The following is a 19911-nucleotide window of genomic DNA, read 5'->3' as shown; positions in this document are numbered from 1 at the left end:
TCCACTGCTAGTTGCCGCGAGAAAGGGTATCATCAATTTAGTCGCGCTCGGCCGGGACATGCGTGGCTCGCAACGTAATGTCGTTCAACCCCGCATAGCAAGACTATCTGTGCGAAGACCCGCAGTCCGGCAAGGGTGTGGACTCCTGCCTAATTATGGCCAAACCCACGGGCAAATTGTCGCACCAGCAGACCACCCGCTTACTACGCAGGGCATAGCGCCAGAGCTCCACTGCGCCCCATATCGGAAAAAATATCCAGCAACAGCCAGAAATGCCAGCACCAGAGGCGGACGCGAAAAGCTTCCAGGGAGGTAGTGAAACGAACTATAAATTCGTCCCAAATCATAAATCCTTTGAGTGCTAAACCAAGAAAATGATGTGTCTAATCCCAACTGTCGCTCGTTCCAAGTTCCTACCGAAAATCCTTACCCATGGGGCTAACGTTACAAGCAAAAGGAAACAGGCCCAAGAAGTAGTGAGCCTGGTGTAGAGTAAGCTTGCCCACGGCGAGCCCATAGATGATATCATCGTGAAGACGCAGCAGCTTGTCCCCAAGGAGCCTACAGAGACCACCTACCATATCATCTGACTCTCGAGGTAAACAAGGAGGCTCAGGGGACCCTGACAATGCCCTCTGCAGCAAGACAGCGCAGCGAACAGAGCCAGGTGGGCCGAACTGCACCTTTCGAAGTATGCGCCAGAGAGAGAAAACCCCCACAGGGAGGCCGCGATAAATGTAGTAGCCATTAACCAGTTGAAAAAACCCCTAACTCGAAAGGCGAAAGGGGTGCACGGGAGGAGCGAAACGCTAACTCGATGTCCAGTTCACACGTCACCGGCCCCGGACCAAACGACCGAATGGCGTCTATGGCTGAAACAAACTTTCAGATAGGTAAACGACCCTACCTGCTAATAGGGCTAGCCTAATTAATCAATGATCCGAGAGGACAGGAAAGACTGTTGAGTCAAGATCCGCCCACGGACTTCCTGAGCACTATGCCTACGGGGGACAATGACCAATCTGGTAAGGGGTGGGGTGTGGGGGTTCCCGGAAAAGGCCCTCATCCAACCTGACGACACTGCAGCCGCAACCTTCTGCCGGCGCACGGCCGGAAACTCCCGAGCTGAACGCAAATTCGTACTAGATGCAAAACCAGAGTGTAAGAATAGGGCGTCCACCGGCCGGGGGTACCGTCGCAGCCAGGGTATGAGCGCCCGTAGTCTAATTAGGGTGGGGGCTGAGGCCAGCGCCTGGGGCCGCGGGTATGCGGCCCAGAATAACCCCCGGGCCATGGAGTGGGGCAGTCCTTGATCCCGTGGCCTCCGCCGCAGCTGATGTAGGGGTGACAAAAAGCTGCCGCCGCCCCAAGCCGTATTGGGCAGTATTGAAAGCGAAGCATTAACTATGCCCCGCGCTCGATGTACCCCCTCGAAAGCCGGCAGAACGAGGGCAGGTCGTTGAGACCAAACGTCCCGATGTACCACAGTCCTAAGCGCCGGCCAAACCCTGTGGCCGCTCCGAGAACAATTCCACCGCCTTTTTACCGAAGTTATACAGTAGATCTGCCGCCCGTGCAGATTTTACGGCGGAAGTCCTCACAGTAACGTCGCCAAGCCGACCCTTCGTACTTATGGTGCAGCACGTGTATAAGGAACTTATGGCGCACAATGTTAAAGTGTTCATCCGGGCGCGTCTGTAAGTAACGCGCCGCAAAGATCAACATGTACCTAATTCAAGTTGGGCAGGAGCGCAAAGCGTCCTCGCTGTCCCGGCCCTTTGCTTAGCCGAAAGCAAGGCTATACGAGCATAGCTAGTAAAAATAAAATATTGACATATTGGCCCTTACGGATCCGCTCCCGGACCCAGGGCCGGAGAGCACGGTACACTGCCGTGTTGGCGCAGTGAACGGTGTCTGACGCAACTGACCCATGAGAGGCAGAAGAGGTGGAATACCGGCGCTCGCGCCGTTTGCGACGCTTGACCAGTGCAAAGCCGTAGGAGGAGGACACACACTCTAAGGATGTGAAGGCAAGGGAAGAGTCTGTGCCCCAATGCCTATGCCTGTGTATACAGCGCTCGCTGGAAACCCTACGCATACTGTGCCCCGGCTAGAGGACCGGGACTGAGCACTAGATCTAAATCCGCGTCGGGGGAGTAAGGTTCCGATGAAGACTAACCTGCGCAAGAGGGTCCTCCATCGGTCCCTGCAACCGCCAGACAACTGGTGGATGCATCGGCTGACTCCAGGTTTGTCCCGACGTCCACGGCTGGTGAGACAAAAGCGAGACATTGTTTCATGCTCCCACATCGGTCTCGCAGCGCTGTGAGCGGGGCTGGCGGGGGGGGGGGGGGGCGTGGCCCCAGAGGACAGGAGTGGTGTAAGAGATCGCACAATGTCATCCGACAAAGAAACAGTGGGCAGACCCAGTCCACCGTGCTCGGAGGACAACAAGGGAGCCACTTCCGACACAACAGCAGCGCGAATGGTGGACAAAACGGTGGCGTCCACCAAGGGGGGCAGCCGTCGGTGAAGGCGGCCGAAGATCAGACCCAACCCGCGAGTCGCGTGCCCCACGGGAGGTACGCAAACCACCCGTCGGGAGCAAGGATCCCGAAGATCCAGCACTGTCGGGCATCACGGCGTAGCCGTCCTGCTGTAATAAATCCTGCCATAACCACCTGCGCTTCGCACTACTCCGATCTCGACCCTTGGCCTAAGAACAAGATACTGGAGCCTAGTCACTGCTAGAAAGGGGGGCAGCGCAAAGGTCGATGGAGGGTTGGGGCTGGGGTGAGTGACCGGCAGCCCGGGGCCCCTGCCCGTGACCGGCAGGGTCCGCATGCCCACGGCTGGCTATAGAACTAAGCGCCGCGCGAACGACCCATGGGCGGGCGTGGCGCGACCCCTGCCGACGGGCCCTGCCAGGTCCGACGGCGTTGACAGGCCATGCGCAGCAGAAAGGAGGGCGCGTCGTGCCGTCCGGGTACGGGCGGCCGCCGGCCTGTATTTTAATAATCTTTTCCATCGTGGGCAGGCCTAATATGGGCCCCCTTGGTGACAAAAGGGGTGACAGCACGTGTGCGCCGCACGGACCCATCGTGTCCGGCAGCCGCGCAACCCCTCCGCTGGGGAGTTTTAGCATGGGCTGACTTTTTATTTATTTTTTTAAAATGTATTTTTATTTCCTTGTAAGGGATAAAACCCCTGTTAAAATAAACAATGTGCCTAACCATTAGCACATATATATATATATCTGGGGGGGGGGGGCTGTGGCTGAGCGCTGACCCGGCACACGTGACTCGTGCGGCCGTCAGCTGCCTGAAGCGGTGGGTCAGGGACGGAAAGACTCCGTCCCTGGCGAGTCACCGCAGCCGCCCCCGGATCCCCGGCGCTCCGTCCCCGGCCGCAGCTAGCGGCGGGGACGGAGACGGAAAAGAGAAGGGTGGAGCACCGGCGGGCGGCCGCGCACGCGCCAGGTCCCCTGCGCGCGGCGCGCGCGGCCTACCCCGGCTACCTCAAGCGGTGGGGAGAGGATGTACTCGTGCACGGCGGGCGGCCGAGCCCGGCCGCGCACGCACTAGGGCTCCTGCACTGCAGCGCAGAAGGCCTAACCCGGCCTGTCCAGGCACACGTTGGATACCATGAGCCGGGCGGGAAGGCTGAGCTGCGCCGGGGTTGATATGCCGACGGGCCCTGCAATATGTGAATCCGATCAGCTATTACTATAAAAATTAGAAATGCACACCAAGAGAAGAGACACAGGGGGAGATAGAAGGAAGATTAGGGAAAGACAAGAGAGAAAAGAGCTAGGGAGATGATATGAGGAGGAAGGGAAACAAGTAATAGGAGAATCAGTATACTTATCAGTCTATCAGTCTCATGGAAAATACTGGAAGAGGCAGAATGTCCTAAGTCGGAAGACTATATGTATGCCAGACCAGCCCCTATACAGAATCCAGCCAATCACAATCCAGGCAGTTTTCCTTAAGTTCCTCCCACAAAAAACTGTAACCCCTTCCGTGCCAGCGTGTTGCATGAAGAGGCGTGCCGCAAGCCCATACGGCGAGTTTATGCTGCTTTCGGCCACATTCATGACCTACGCAGTCTTTCTGTATATGAGAGATGCACAGAGGGATATTTGCCGGCTGGCATCTAGAATAAATGCACTGTCCATTTCTGCTAGGAGAGGCTTATGGACTCGGCAGTGGACAGGGGATGCAGATTCTAAAAGGCACATGGAAGTTTTGCCTTATAAGGGTGAGGAGTTATTTGGGGATGGTCTCTCGGACCTGGTTTCCACAGCGACAGCTGGAAAATCAGCATTTTTACCCCATGTCCCCTCACAGCAAAAGAAATCACTGTATTATCAGGTACAGTCCTTTCGGCCCCAGAAAGGCAAGCAGGTTAAAGGCGCGTCCTTTCTGCCCAGAGGCAGAGGTATAGGGAAAAAGCTGCAAAATACAGCCAGTTCCCAGGAACAAAAGTCCTCCCCCGCTTCCGCTAAGTCCACAGCATGACGCTGGGGATCCACTGGCGGAGCCAGGTGCGGTGGGGGCCCGTCTCAAGTGCTTCAGCGATCAATGGGCTTGCTCACAGGTGGATCCCTGGATTCTACAAGTAGTGTCTCAGGGATACAAGCTGGAATTTGAGACGTCTCCCCCTCGCCGTTTCCTAAAATCTGCCTTGCCAACGTCTCCCTTGGACAGGGAGGCTGTGATAGAGGCAATTCACAAGCTGTATTTGCAGCAGGTGATAGTCAAGGTACCCCTCCTTCAACAAGGAAGGGGTTACTATTCCACACTGTTTGTGGTACCGAAACCGGACGGTTCGGTGAGACCCATTTTAAATTTAAAATCTTTGAACACGTATATAAAACGGTTCATGTTCAAGATGGAATCGCTCAGGGTGGTTATCTCAAGCCTGGAGGAAGGGGATTATATGGTATCACTGGACATCAAGGATGCTTACCTGCATGTCCCCATTTACTCTCCTTACCAGGAGTACCTCAGATTTGTGGTACAGGACTGTCATTACCAATTCCAGACGCTGCCGTTTGGTCTGTCCACGGCACCGAGGGTGTTTACCAAGGTAATGGCCGAGATGATGATACTCCTGCGAAAAAAGGGGTTATAATTATCCCGTACTTGGACGATCTCCTGATAAAGGCGAGGTCCGAGGAACAGTTGTTGATCGGAGTAGCACTTGCTCGGCAGGTGCTACAACAGCATGGCTGGATCCTGAATATTCCAAAGTCGCAGCTGGTTCCTGCAACACGTCTATTGTTCCTGGGGATGGTTCTGGACACAGAACAGAAAAGGGTGTTTCTCCCGGAGGAGAAGGACAAGGAGTTGTCCGAGCTAGTCAGAGACCTCCTAAGACCAAAACAGGTGTCGGTGCACCACTGCACGCGAGTCCTGGGAAAGATGGTAGCTTCTTACGAAGCAATTCCGTTCGGAAGGTTCCATGCACGGATCTTTCAGTGGGATCTGTTGGACAAGTGGTCCGGATCGCATCTTCAGATGCATCAGAGGATAACCCTGTCTGCAAGGACCAGGGTGTCTCTACTGTGGTGGCTGCAGAGTGCTCATCTTCTGGAGGGCCGCAGATTCGGCATACAGGACTAGGTCCTGGTAACCACGGACGCCAGCCTTCGAGGCTGGGGAGCAGTCACACAGGGAAGAAATTTCCAGGGACTATGGTCAAGCCAGGAAATGTCCCTACACATAAATATTCTGGAACTAAGAGCCAATTACAATGCCCTAAGTCAGGCAAGACCCCTGCTTCAAAGTCAGCCAGTACTGATTCAGTCAGACAACATCACAGCGGTTACCCATGTAAACCGACAGGGCGGCACGAGAAGCAGGATGGCGATGGCAGAAGCCACAAGGATTCTCCAATGGGAAATCATGTGTTAGCACTGTCGGCAGTGTTTATTCCGGGAGTGGACAACTGGGAAGCAGACTTCCTCAGCAGACACGACCTCCACCCGGGAGAGTGGGGTCTTCATCCAGAAGTCTTCCGGCTGATTACAAACCGATGGGAATGGCCACAGGTGGACATGATGGCGTCCCGCCTCAACAAAAAGCTAGAAAACTATTGCGCCAGGTCAAGGGACCCTCAGGCGATAGCGGTGGACGCTCTAGTGACACCGTGGTTGTACCGGTCGGTTTATGTGTTTCCTCCTCTTCCTCTCATACCAAGGGTGCTGAGGATAATAAGAAGGAGAAGAGTAAGAACTATACTCATTGGGGTATATTTACTAAGCTCCCGATTTTGACCGTGATGGCGTTTTTTCGTCTAAGTGGCATCTCGGTCATTTACTAAACAGTAATCACGGCAGTGATGAGGGCATTCGTAATTTTTTTCCAGTCCAAGTGCAAAATTACGAATTAATACACCATCGGTCAAATTACGCCTGTTTAGATGTGAATCTCGGTCATTTACTAACCATTCGTAATTGTATTTGCTGCCGCGAAAATGCTTTCGCGGCCGCGAAAAATTACGAATCGCATTTTTTTCCTAAAAAAAAACGCGCCAGCCTTTTGAAACCGCGTTTACATGTGTACTTAATTATCCATTACTCACACCTGTTTTTTTGGGCCTATAAAAGTGTTTCAGGCACATTCTGAACTTCTCTCACTCTGAAATGGCGGCTGTGGTGTGTGGCAATGGTTTTTTGTTGGCTGTGGGATACGTTAGACTGCTCCATGAGGCTTCCAGGAATCAGGACCAGGTAAGTGAACATGGCCAACAGGTTGTCCAGGTACCGCGGAGGCTGCGCCAGCCTCGTTTTTTTAGAGGGCGTTTAAACTTAAATGCATTGTCCGATGATAGGGTCATACAGATGTTCCGCCTAAATAGAAACAACATTTTCCACCTGTATGACCTTGTCAAACTGGGCATAGACCCTGAGACAGCACGCTCTCGCTCTGTCTCAGGCCTACACAAACTCCTGGCTGTGTTACACTTTATGGCTACTGGGAGCTTCCAGGCTGTGGCAGGCGACGTCATTGGGATCTCACAGCCCACCTTTTCAAGATATTTGATGCAGGTGAGTCTAAAAATACATATGCGGTTATGGCTAAGTGTTGCTTGTGTAAGTTTAAACACCACAGTATTGTAGAGAATACCTAACATGACACTCACCTTAGCTTCTTTAATGTCCACTCAGGTTTTGGATGTGTTGGAGCCACACATTAAAGCCTCAATCTGCTTCCCTACTGAGGAGTCGGAGTGGAGTGCTGTCAGGGTAGCTTTCTATGAGCTAAGTGGCATGCCCAATGTGCTGGGGGCCATAGATTGCACACACGTTCAGCTGAGATCACCTAAGGGCCGCCAGTATATATATACTAATAGGCATATGGATCAATCAACTAATGTCCAGGTGGTCTGTGATGCAAAATTAAAAATTATGAGTGTTGTTGCAGGTTACCCTGGTGCCTGCCATGACTCCTTCATCCTCAGTCAGTCATCGCTCTTCGATAAATTTGAGGAGGGACAAATGCCTGATGGCTGGCTGTTGGGTATGTTGAAAATGTTTTGTGTGTCTGTCTTTTAACCACAACCTAGAGTTTGGAGGAGGTGAAAGAATAATCTAACATATGTTCTAATGTTGACTATATATGTTTTTCAGGTGATGGGGGTTACGGCTGCTACTCTTGGCTCCTTACTCCATTGTCCCAACCTGATTCTCCTGCTGAACACAGTTATAATCATGCACATAAGGCTACGCGGAATGTGATAGAAAGATGTTTTGGGGTGCTGAAGTCACGTTTTCGGTGTCTGGATAAATCTGGTGGCCTTTTGTTGTATAGTCCCTCAAAGGTGACTCGAATTGTGTTCTGCTGCTGTTTTCTCCATAATCTGTGTTTAAGTCAACATCTGGCACATGATGAGGGAGAAAGCAGTCAGCAAGCAGAGGAGTTAGAACCATCTGGTGACAGTGTGAGTACAAATGTAGGGAGGCAGGTACGTCAAGAAGTGATCCTGCGATATTTTACAGGTCAGTTTTATTATGCTGTAATTATCCTTCACTAAACACTTTGCTCTACTTTCTATTGTGTGTTTTGTTACTTACTGTTTGTTGTTTATAGTGGTGTGTCCATTGTGCTTAGTTGATGCTAACAAAACATTTACAGTCATTACCCTTGAAAAACATACATACATACATACAGACCAGCTTCATAAATTTTGGAGACGGACACAGGAATGTGTTTTATAGACCAATTTTTGTTTTTATTTTTCAAACAAAAAAGTTATTTTTTTCTCTTGTGTGTGCTGGGTGCTGGCTCACTGGCACGTGCTCTTGAGGAACGCCGAACAGGGGAGGTTACTGGCGTTTGGATAGGGGTCGTGGTCCCCGAGCTGGAGGTGACTTGCTGAGCTCCCATCATAGAAATATTGCTGCTCAAATTATTTAAACTTGCAATCAGCTGAGTGTTAGTAGCAGTGTGGCTGGCTACTATCCTGGATAAGGACTCATTCACCACTTGATTGTGTTGAATGAGCTGAACGAGTGCCTGCTGATGGCGCTGTTGCTCATCTATAATGCGGGTTAAATGTGCATTCATTTGGCTGTTTTCTGCCCTAATTTGCTCCATTGAGGTAGCCATTCGCCCTACTTGTACTATCAGTCTGCCCGAGTTTCGACTAATACGCGGTAGATGATGGGGCAGACTGGCAAGGTGTTGTGTATGTTGGGTCAGGCTGGCATTGCTTTGGGCCTGTTGGCTTGTCCAACTGGCCCAGAAATCGTCAGGAATTTGGCTTGGGGGCGGAGCTTGTGCCAGTTGGGGACTGATGGATGGTTTGGGTATATCCTGCAACTGTATTGGCATGCTTGGGTCAACAGCTGTCAGTTGCAGTGTGATGGATGGCTCGTGGTCTGGGCCCTGCTGGTCCACGGCGGACATCAAGTTGTGCTCTGTATGGGGTGGGCAACATGCAATGTTTTATTATTTTTAAATTTGCATGGCTAATGCAACACATTAATACATTCATAATACTCCATTTTTGAATTATTTACACTTGTTTTTCTCTACTTTAACAAGTTTAAAACTAGTGTTTAAAATATACCAACACAGGCGCTAACATAGACAGATTTGCATATTCCTCACCTAACTAACTCCCCTCCACACCATTACACTGTTAGATTCCCTCCCCTCACCACGATATAGACTACTTACCTGTATAGTCCAGAGGAGCAGAGCAAGTAAGCCATCTACATACTGGACAGGGGCGATGTGTGAACACTAGAATGGTGTGCTATTTTTTGGGGCCAAAATTAATTGTATTCATATTTTTGGAATATGTGAACGTGTGTGTGCTTAATTTTTAATATAATCTGATCTTTTCATACAAATAGGTTGTCGAGACCATCCACTAAGACCTTATATAATTTGATTAAAGCACCTTTAGCTATTTAAGACGTTACATCACATTGCTTGTTGTTAGAAAACATGTAAACTCCAAACCAACTAACAACATATTAAGTGTACTGTGTATATTATTGCTTATGTGTTTAATTTATGTTTTTAATCACCAGATAACTGAGGTGATCTGGGCTCATCACTCTGCGAACTCGCCAATAGTGCCAGTGGTGGCTGGGGTGACACTGCCGAAAGTCTTCGCCTGGGTGGGGATGATGGAGGGGCTGAATCCGACCCAAGACGCCGTGTCTTAGTAAGCCTCCTGGGTAAGTGGGCCAAGCCCTGTGATGGGCGCCTTACAGGAGCTCGGCTTCCAGAAGCAGAACCTAGGTGCAAAATTAAGAATTAATATTTTGTGCTTCTATGTATTTTCAGAATATGTGACTACAGTGAAGACTTACCTGCAATCCCAGCCTCATCCTGACTTGTCTGAGGCCTGTCTGGGCGGCTGGTCTGTGTGACTGTTGAAAAAGTGACCCCAACATTATTACCATGTATTTTGAAAAATGACCCACTGAAAACCATTAATGTACTGTAAGCATCTATTAGGTATTGTTTATAATAAATAATTAAGCTTAAGTGCTTGTAGATTCAAGTTTTTTAGTGGATTATATAAATGTACTTGATGTGGCACACAATAAATGTATATTCTTTTTTTAATTTGCCTCAGATATTGCAGAGATTGAGTAGTTGCAAAAGCTTAAATAATGTAATGTTAGAAAAATAGCCCCGCATTTCACTTAGTTACTAAAAAATACCTTTTGCTGATTTAAAACAAACACACATGTTCAAGCATTATCGCCAAAAATTGATCCAATAAAAAATACTTTATGGAAAAAACACAGCACATGTTTTGGAACTAAATTAAATATAAAATATTGCTTAAACAAGGAGAAAAAAAGCACATTATAAACACAAACACACCTTAAGGGAGCATAGGCCTGCAATCTGTTTTGGCTAAAAAAAGGCATCCTTTACACTTTAAAAATGATATTATCTACATTTTACTGACATTTTAAGAACAATATTACAAATCAAACTTACCATCCTGCGTGGGTCGGTCCGAATCCCGGACATGAGTAGCAGACACCACTTCGCCAGGAATCAATGCCCGCACAGGCTCCTCCCAGTCCCGATAGCTTACACGTAAAGGTGGCCCACCTCCGGTTCTCCGTGCAGATTTGGACTCTTTGGCCATCTTGGCCTTGACACGCCGCTTAATATCGTAAAAACGCTTGCGGCACGTGTCCTCTGTCCGCCTCACCACACCCTCACTATTCACAGCAAGTATGACTTGCCCCCACAGGGCAGACTTCCTGCGGGAGGACACCCTGGCAGCATCCTGACCAAACAATTGGCGATGGTGCTTCATCAGCTCACGCACCAACGCCATGTTTTCAGCATAGCTGAACTTTATATTCCTGCCAGTCTTGGTAGTGGTGCGTGGCTGCGGAGCCACAACACCATCACTGTCACTGGAAAATCCAGCAACAGGCACCCCCTCCTCCTCCTCCTCACTAACCTCCTCCCTCTCACTACCCCCCTCCACCTCACTACCAGCCTCCACCTCACTACCAGCCTCCACCTCACTACCAGCCTCCACCTCACTAACCTCCGCCACCACACTGACCTCTGAGTCGGACATGACAAACAACATAAAACACAGAAAAATGAAAACACAAAACACACTCCTCCACTACTCCTACTACACACCACACAGCCAACACACACGCTCACTCACTCACAAACAATGACAAAAGACTGTAAAAAAAATACAAGGACAAAAAAGTTTACAAACTGTGAAAAAACAATACTACAAAGATCACAAGACTACTAACACACACAGTACAGCACTCAACAATCACCAAACTCCTCTCCAAAACCACCAAAAACTCCACCAAACTCACCAACTCCAAATACACCTTCCTCTCTCCTCTCCACTAGCTAAACCCACGAGGTGCGGAGTGTTTGGGGCGTTTTTATAGTAACATGCACAGACACTCCTCCATCACAAATACAACCAATCACGGCCGCGTGACGTAAACGAAACTTAGAAGTAAAAACGCGGCAGCAAATTCCAAATCACTGCCGTAACAGACTTGTGACGCAGTCGTAAAAAAAACACAACAACGCGGCCGCGAAATAGCAAACGCGGCCGCAATCTACAGCAGAAAAGCACGAATGACATCGACATCGGAAGATACAGAAAATACGAATACGACAGCTTAGTAAATTAGTCGTAATCAATTCAAAAAGTTGCAATTTTACACTGTCGATGTCAGTCGCGATTGAACTTGAACATGATTCTGAAAATTACGAATCTTAGTAAATAAACCCCATTGTTCCGGATTGGCCAAGAAGAGCTTGGTACCCAGAACTTCAAGAAATGATCTCAGAGGACCCATGGCCTCTACCGCTCAGACAAGACCTGCTGCAGCAGGGGCCTTGTCTGTTCCAAGACTTACCGTGGCTGCGTTTGACGGCATGGCGGTTGAACACCGGATCCTGAAGGAAAAGGGCATTCCGGAGGAAGTAATTCCTACGCTGATCAAAGCCAGGAAGGACGTGACCACAAAACATTATCACCGCATATGGCGAAAATATGTTGCTTGGTGTGAGGCCAGGAAGGCCCCAACAGAGGAATTTCAACTGGGTCGATTCCTGCACTTCCTACAGTCAGGGGTGACTATGGGCCTCAAATTGGGGTCCATTAAGGTCCAGATTTCGGCTCTGTCGATTTTCTTCCAAAAAGAACTGGCTTCCCTGCCGGAAGTTCAGACTTTTGTTAAAGGAGTGCTGCATATTCAGCCTCCTTTTGTGCCTCCAGTGGCACCTTGGGATCTCAACATGGTGTTGGATTTCCTTAAATCACATTGGTTTGAGCCACTTAAAACCGTGGAGTTAAAATATCTCACGTGGAAAGTGGTCATGCTATTGGCCCTGGCTTCGGCCAGGCGTGTGTCAGAGTTGGCGGTTTTGTCATGTAAAAGCCCTTATCTGATTTTCCATATGGATAGGGTGGAATTGAGGACTCGTCCCCAATTTCTGCCTAAGGTGGTTTCAGCGTTTCATTTGAACCAACCTATTGTGGTGCCTGCGGCTACTCTGGACTTGGAGGATTCCAAGTTGCTGGATGTAGTCAGGGCCCTTAAAATTTATGTTTCCAGAACGGCTGGAGTCTGGAAAACTGACTCGCTGTTTATCCTCTACGCACCAAACAAGATGGGTGCTCCTGCTTCAAAGCAGACTATTGCTCGCTGGATATGTAGCACAATTCAGCTTGCACATTCTGCGGCGGGACTGCCGCATCCTAGATCAGTAAAAGCCCATTCCACAAGGAAGGTGGGCTCCTCTTGGGCGGCTGCCCGAGGGGTCTCGGCTTTACAAATTTGCCGAGCTGCTACTTGGTCGGGGTCAAACACATTTGCAAGATTTTACAGGTTTGACACCCTGGCTGAGGAGGACCTGGAGTTCGCTCATTCGGTGCTGCAGAGTCATCTGCACTCTCCCGCCCGTTTGGGAGCTTTGGTATAATTCCCATGGTCCTTACGGAGTCCCAGCATCCACTTAGGACGTCAGTGAAAATAAGATTTTACTCACCGGTAAATCTATTTCTCGTAGTCCGTAGTGGATGCTGGGCGCCCATCCCAAGTGCAGATTGTCTGCAATACTTGTACATGGTTATTGTTAACAAAAGGGTTATTGTTGAGAGCCATCTGTGCAGAGGCTCCGTTGTTGTCATACTGTTAACTGGGTATAGTATCATGAGTTATACGGTGTGATTGGTGTGGCTGGTATGAGTCTTACCCGGGATTCAAAATCCTTCCTTATTGTGTCAGCTCTTCCGGGCACAGTATCCTAACTGACGTCTGGAGGAGGGTCATAGGGGGAGGAGCCAGTGCACACCAGGTAGTCCTAAAGCTTTCTTTAGTTGTGCCCAGTCTCCTGCGGAGCCGCTATTCCCCATGGTCCTTACGGAGTCCCAGCATCCACTACGGACTACGAGAAATAGATTTACCGGTGAGTAAAATCTTATTTATGAACAGTTTCTTATATAGCGCAGCATATTCCGTTGTGCTTTACAATTACAACTTAACGTGTAATACAAAATTCACAGTATATCAAATAATTTGCCCTTGCGGCAAGTCCTATGTGGGCAAGACGGAACGAGCCTTTAAAGAACGGATGGCAGCACATCGTAGTGCCATAAAGGCAGCGATCGCAGGATAGCGAGCAGCCAGTAGCTCGACATTTTAGTAGAGCAAAACATCCATTAAGTACGCTGCGATACAGAATGATTGATCATATACCACCTCTAATTAGAGGTGACAATAGATCACTCAAATTAATTCAATGCGAGTCTGAATGGATATTCAGACTTGATACACTTAGCCCCAAGGGACTTAACAAACACCTGGGGTTAAATTGGTTTCTTTAGTAGGACTGATAGGCTGGCATGTTATTCAGGCAACATAAAATAATGAATAGTCCATTATAGTACATTAACTCCATAGGCCCTTGATGTTTTTAGTATGTAGTCAATATGAGATTGTGATTACGATCGATTAATAGTAGCTAATACTTTGATCCACTATGCAGTATAATATTATTGGATTATTGGGCGCTCTAGGTTTGTGATATCTGTAATTTTAAAATGTTTATTATGCACTTGCACTTTTATAGTAGTTAATGTGGGTGCTTTAGTGAAATTCTAGCCCGCCCAGGTGAGGCGTGAGTTGGAATGACGTCAGTGATGACGAGTAGCCGGCCAGGTGGTTCTCGGCTTCCGGCGATTGGCGTCCATGTGGAGGGTACACTTATTTAGGCGAGTTATTTTGTATTGTGTATTGGCCCTCATTCCGAGTTGTTCGCTCAGTAAATTTCATCGCATCGCAGCGGTTTACTGCTTAGTACGCATACGCAATGTTCGCACTGCGACTGCGCCAAGTAATTTTGCTATGAAGTTAGTATTTTTACTCACGGCTTTTCTTTCGCTCCGGCGATCGTAGTGTGATTGACAGGAAATGGGTGTTACTGGGCGGAAACACAGCGTTTTATGGGCGTGTGGATGAAAACGCTACCGTTTCCGGAAAAAACGCAGGAGTGGCTGGAGAAACGGGGGAGTGTCTGGGCGAACGCTGGGTGTGTTTGTGACGTCAAACCAGGAACGACAAGCACTGAACTGATCGCAGATGCCGAGTAAGTCTGAAGCTACTCTGAAACTGCTAAGTAGTTTGTAATCGCAATATTGCGAATACATCGGTCGCAATTTTAAGAAGCTAAGATACACTCCCAGTAGGCGGCGGCTTAGCGTGAGCAACTCTGCTAAAATCGCCTTGCGAACGAACAACTCGGAATGAGGGCCCTTGTCTGATGAAAGTGCCGTAATAAAGTGGCCCTGAAACGTTACTATAAACTGCCTATCTGAGCCGTGATTTATCCAATAGTCCAGGAGTGCAGCACCAGGAGATTTGTGTATATATATATATATATATATATATATATATATACTGTAGATAGATATACATGCCAGTATTTTTACATGAATATACCATTAATTCCCGGCCCAATTGTTGCAGGTGTGACAGAGAATGTGTCTTAGGGTGTGTACACACGGTGAGATCCTTGCTATGCCTGATTTTCACTTGCGATTTCCCTTGAACTCCCCCGAAGCCCAACACCGCCGATTTTGAGTAACTTTTCTTGAGATATGGACTATGGCCCTCATTCCGAGTTGTTCGCTCGCAAGGCGAATGTAGCAGAGTTACACACGCTAAGCCGCCGCCTACTGGGAGTGAATCTTAGCTTCTTAAAATTGCGACCGACGTACGCGCAATATTGCGATTACAAACGAGTTAGCAGTTTCTGAGTAGCTTCAGACTTACTCTGCCTGTGCGATCAGTTCAGTGCTTTTCGTTCCTGGCTGACGTCATAAACACACCCAGCGTTCGCCCAGGCACTCCCACCGTTTCTCCGGCCACTCCTGCGTTTTTTCCGGAAACGGTAGCGTTTCCAGCCACACGCCCCTAAAACGCCGTGCATCCGCCCAGTAACACCCATTTCCTGTCAATCACAATGCGAACGTCGGAGCGATGAAAATGCCGTGAGTAAACTTACTTTCATCATAGTAAAGTTACTTGGCGCAGTCGCAGTGCGAACATTGCGCATGCGCACTAAGAGAATTCTCACTGCGATGCGATGAAAATCTCCGAGCGAACAACTCGGAATGAGGGCCTATGTGCGCTTACGATTTTGGCTTATGTGAGATTTTGGCTTATGTGAGATGTCATTGACATGTGAGATGAACTAGATACAGTAGTACACCGATCTAGCAAGGATTGCATGGCCTGCACGGTCTATCTTTTCTTGCGATGCCGACCTGGCGGGACCGCGCATCGGGATCGCAAGTGGCATAACACCTTGCAATTTGCACTAACTTTTCTTGCGATTTTGACTATATAGTCAAAATTGAAAGAAAAAATCTCACCGTGTGTACACACTTTGGGGGAGATTCAAATGTTTGAAAAGTCAGCTGGGTGTCTGTTTTTTACTAATTGGCAGGAAAAACAGATCTCCAACCGACTTTTCAAACATTTGAATTCCCCCCATAAGTTCTATTTCCACATTGCAGTCCTTATATAGACAGTCACAAGGCCGACAGTCAAAGGGTTGACACTATGATGTTGACTGTCATGATGTCAACAAACAAATTGTCAATACCACCAAAATGACGTAACAGGAAATAATAACAGTCAGTAATGCTAAGGTTAGAGGTCAGGGCTAGGCTGAGGATTGGGTGTCTGCGCTATTTACCTGTCGCCATTTTGCCAGTGTCCACATTGTGGTGGGAATGTCAACATTATAAATGTAGAGTTTTATTGTTTTACATAGATAAAGGGCCTAATTCAGACCTGATCGCACAGCGGCCAATAATCAAACGGCAGCACATGCGTACGGATCGTAACGCCTGAGTCTCACTTACACCCGGTAATCACCCCATCACAGTCTGAGTGTCACTCACCCCAGTAATCACCGCGTCACAGCCTAAGTCTCACTCACCCCGGTAATCACCCCGTCACAGCCTGAGTGTGACTCACCCTGGGAATCACCCTGTCACAGCCTGAGTCTCACTCACCCTGGGAATCACCATGTCACAGCCTGAGTGTCACTCACCCTGGTAATCACCATGTCACAGCCTCAATCTCACTCACCCTGGTAATCACCATGTCACAGCCTGAGTGTCACTCAACCTGTGTTCCAAGGAGGATTTATTGGCAATGTGAGTGAGCGTCAGGGATGGATTATGGGAGGTAACAGGGGAGTGGGGGGCGAGTGTCGGCCTGTGACTGTGATCCTGTAGGTAGAAACATGGCTCCTGCATCTTACCTCCAGCATCCGCGCTGTGCCTCCATAGGGCCGCTCAGAGATGCCGCACAGCTGCTGTATACTAACTGCTAGCTGCAAAGGTATTTCCATCCCGCTCTGCCTCAGGCGCTGTGTTTCCCCACCAGCGATGGTCATGTGTTCCCGCTCTGCATCAGGCGCTGTGTTTCCCCACCAGCGATGGTCATGTGTTCCCGCTCTGCATCAGGCGCTATGTTTCCCCACCAGCGATGGTCATGTGTTCCCGCTCTGCATCAGGCGCTGTGTTTCCCCACCAGCGATGGTCATGTGTTCCCGCTCTGCATCAGGCCCGGTGTTTCCCCACCAGCGATGCTCATGTGTTCCCGCTCTGCATCAGCCCTGTGTTTCCCCACCAGCGATGGTCATGTGTTCCCGCTCTGCATCAGCCCTGTGTTTCCCCACCAGCGATGGTCATGTGTTCCCGCTCTGCATCAGGCTGTGTTTCCCCACCAGCGATGGTCATGTGTTCCCGCTCTGCATCAGCCCTGTGTTTCCCCACCAGCGATGGTCATGTGTTCCCGCTCTGCATCAGCCCTGTGTTTCCCCACCAGCGATGGTCATGTGTTCCCGCTCTGCATCAGGCCCTGTGTTTCCCCACCAGCGATGGTCATGTGTTCCCGCTCTGCATCAGGCCCAGTGTTTCCCCACCAGCGATGGTCATGTGTTCCCGCTCTGCATCAGGCCCAGTGTTTCCCCACCAGCGATGGTCATGTGTTCCCACTCTGCATCAGGCGCTATGTTTCCCCACCAGCGATGGTCATGTGTTCCCGCTCTGCATCAGGCGCTGTGTTTCCCCACCAGCGATGGTCATGTGTTCCCGCTCTGCATCAGGCCCGGTGTTTCCCCACCAGCGATGCTCATGTGTTCCCGCTCTGCATCAGCCCTGTGTTTCCCCACCAGCGATGGTCATGTGTTCCCGCTCTGCATCAGCCCTGTGTTTCCCCACCAGCGATGGTCATGTGTTCCCGCTCTGCATCAGGCTGTGTTTCCCCACCAGCGATGGTCATGTGTTCCCGCTCTGCATCAGCCCTGTGTTTCCCCACCAGCGATGGTCATGTGTTCCCGCTCTGCATCAGCCCTGTGTTTCCCCACCAGCGATGGTCATGTGTTCCCGCTCTGCATCAGGCCCTGTGTTTCCCCACCAGCGATGGTCATGTGTTCCCGCTCTGCATCAGGCCCAGTGTTTCCCCACCAGCGATGGTCATGTGTTCCCGCTCTGCATCAGGCCCAGTGTTTCCCCACCAGCGATGGTCATGTGTTCCCACTCTGCATCAGGCCCTGTGTTTCCCCACCAGCGATGGTCATGTGTTCCCGCTCTGCATCAGGCGCTGTGTTTCCCCACCAGCGATGGTCATGTGTTCCCGCTCTGCATCAGGCCCTCTTCTATTCAGTCACACGTTCATCTGCATCACATCCTTGGTTATTATTACCCACAGGGCCGGATTCAAATGTCCCCCCCCCGCCTGCGATCACACCCGCTGGTGGCTATTCTAATCTTGCTTCCGACGGGCGCGACAAGCTCATTTCAGCGAGCTATCCCCGGGGTTGCTAGTTGAAATGCGCATAAAGATACTCGTTTGGGTGCCCAGGCGAGTCTTTTCATACTTGCGCCCATTACTTTCTTCAGGTTTAGGTGCTCTGCGCGTTTTTACCCGAGTGTAATGGGCGCTATCAGCGCGATAACCGGGGGCATTTGAATCTCGCCCCTCAGTCTCCCGTCTTATTGAGGGTGCGATAACATTTTAATCCTTCCCACAAAGTCTATACACTGTGTTATGGCTGATGCCCCCCTCCCCTCTCTTCTAACCCAGATTACACCACCCCATGAACTGCAACTCAGATAAAGACAAGGAGACGGATGTAGAGGGAAAAGGGATCAGAGATTTTATTTACAACTTGGATCTTTCGGTAATTTAAGTCTCGTGACTCAGGAAGAGTCATCCTCAGAGTAAAACCCCCTGTGGGGGAAACCTCTGGGAAACCTATGCCGTGCTGTTATTGGCTAGGCTGATAGGCCAGTCTGGGATTGGCTAGTCACCGGGCTGGAACTGGTTATTCTGGTATAGCGGGATGGAACAGCTATGTTGAAGTAGTTTATTGGAATGGAAGCAGCTGAAGGTCAGCAGAGCCCTGGAGACCTCCTCAGCCACTGAGAGGTAAGTGGCTGGCAGCGGTGCCATAAGCCATGACACTTACGCTGAGCTGCATTCAGCTTTACAACAGGCACCACAGTAACCCTGGTGCGCTGTAGCAGTCACTCAAATCTGCGATCGCTTCATCTACGAATTTAACAAATCTGCCCATCCAATTGATTTTCTTGACCTTTTTTCCTCTGGCTCTCTGTGGGAGAACAACGTGATCTGCGTGGGCGATCTCAATACTATCTGCATGTAGGATTTCTACGCGAGCTGCATGCGAGATTATAACATGCGCTGCGTATGTGGCATACTGGAATGTTACGAGACAAGAGATATTGGAAAGTTACAAAAGCCATTTAATTCTTATCAGTGAGTGGGGGAGTTTTATGGCCCCAAAACCAGTTCTGGCAGACCCTGCCACATCTAGGAGGTTAGGACAGGAAGTGCAGGAGGATTTTAGCAAAAGGAACAAAGCACAGGACAGTTCAGTGTGAGCTGAGGACTGAGATGGAGAGCACAGGCTAGTGTCCAGGAGAAACGCAGTCTGGGGACTGTGGAACAAGCATGGTACTCCACAGTCCCTGGCATTATGGAGCAGCATGGAGGTGCTGCTAGGAAGAGCAAAAGATATCCAGATTTTCAGTGTGAGAGAAGTTACAGCATGAACAATCAGTGGAAGAAATAAAGGGGATCTTCACCTTCAGGGGTACCCCAGAAGCAGGATGGGAGGTGTGAGCCTGCGGGAGAGGATGAGCTGGGTGAGTGGTAGGAAACCACATTTGGCAGAAGGCCCCCAGTAACGTGTCCAAGAGAGATCCCGTTTAGATAGAGCCCCTAGCGAATGGGGGAGAGCACACTGAAATTAATCTCAGTTTGCGGAAGCCGCACTACTGATTCCCAGAGACTGCGCTGGTATGTACTGTACTGTCTGTAATGCT

Source organism: Pseudophryne corroboree, chromosome 8 (genome assembly GCF_028390025.1).
Source record: "Pseudophryne corroboree isolate aPseCor3 chromosome 8, aPseCor3.hap2, whole genome shotgun sequence".
NCBI lineage: Eukaryota > Metazoa > Chordata > Amphibia > Anura > Myobatrachidae > Pseudophryne > Pseudophryne corroboree.
The sequence above is the reverse complement of the archived record's forward strand: the minus strand, read 5'-3'. Positions refer to the sequence as shown.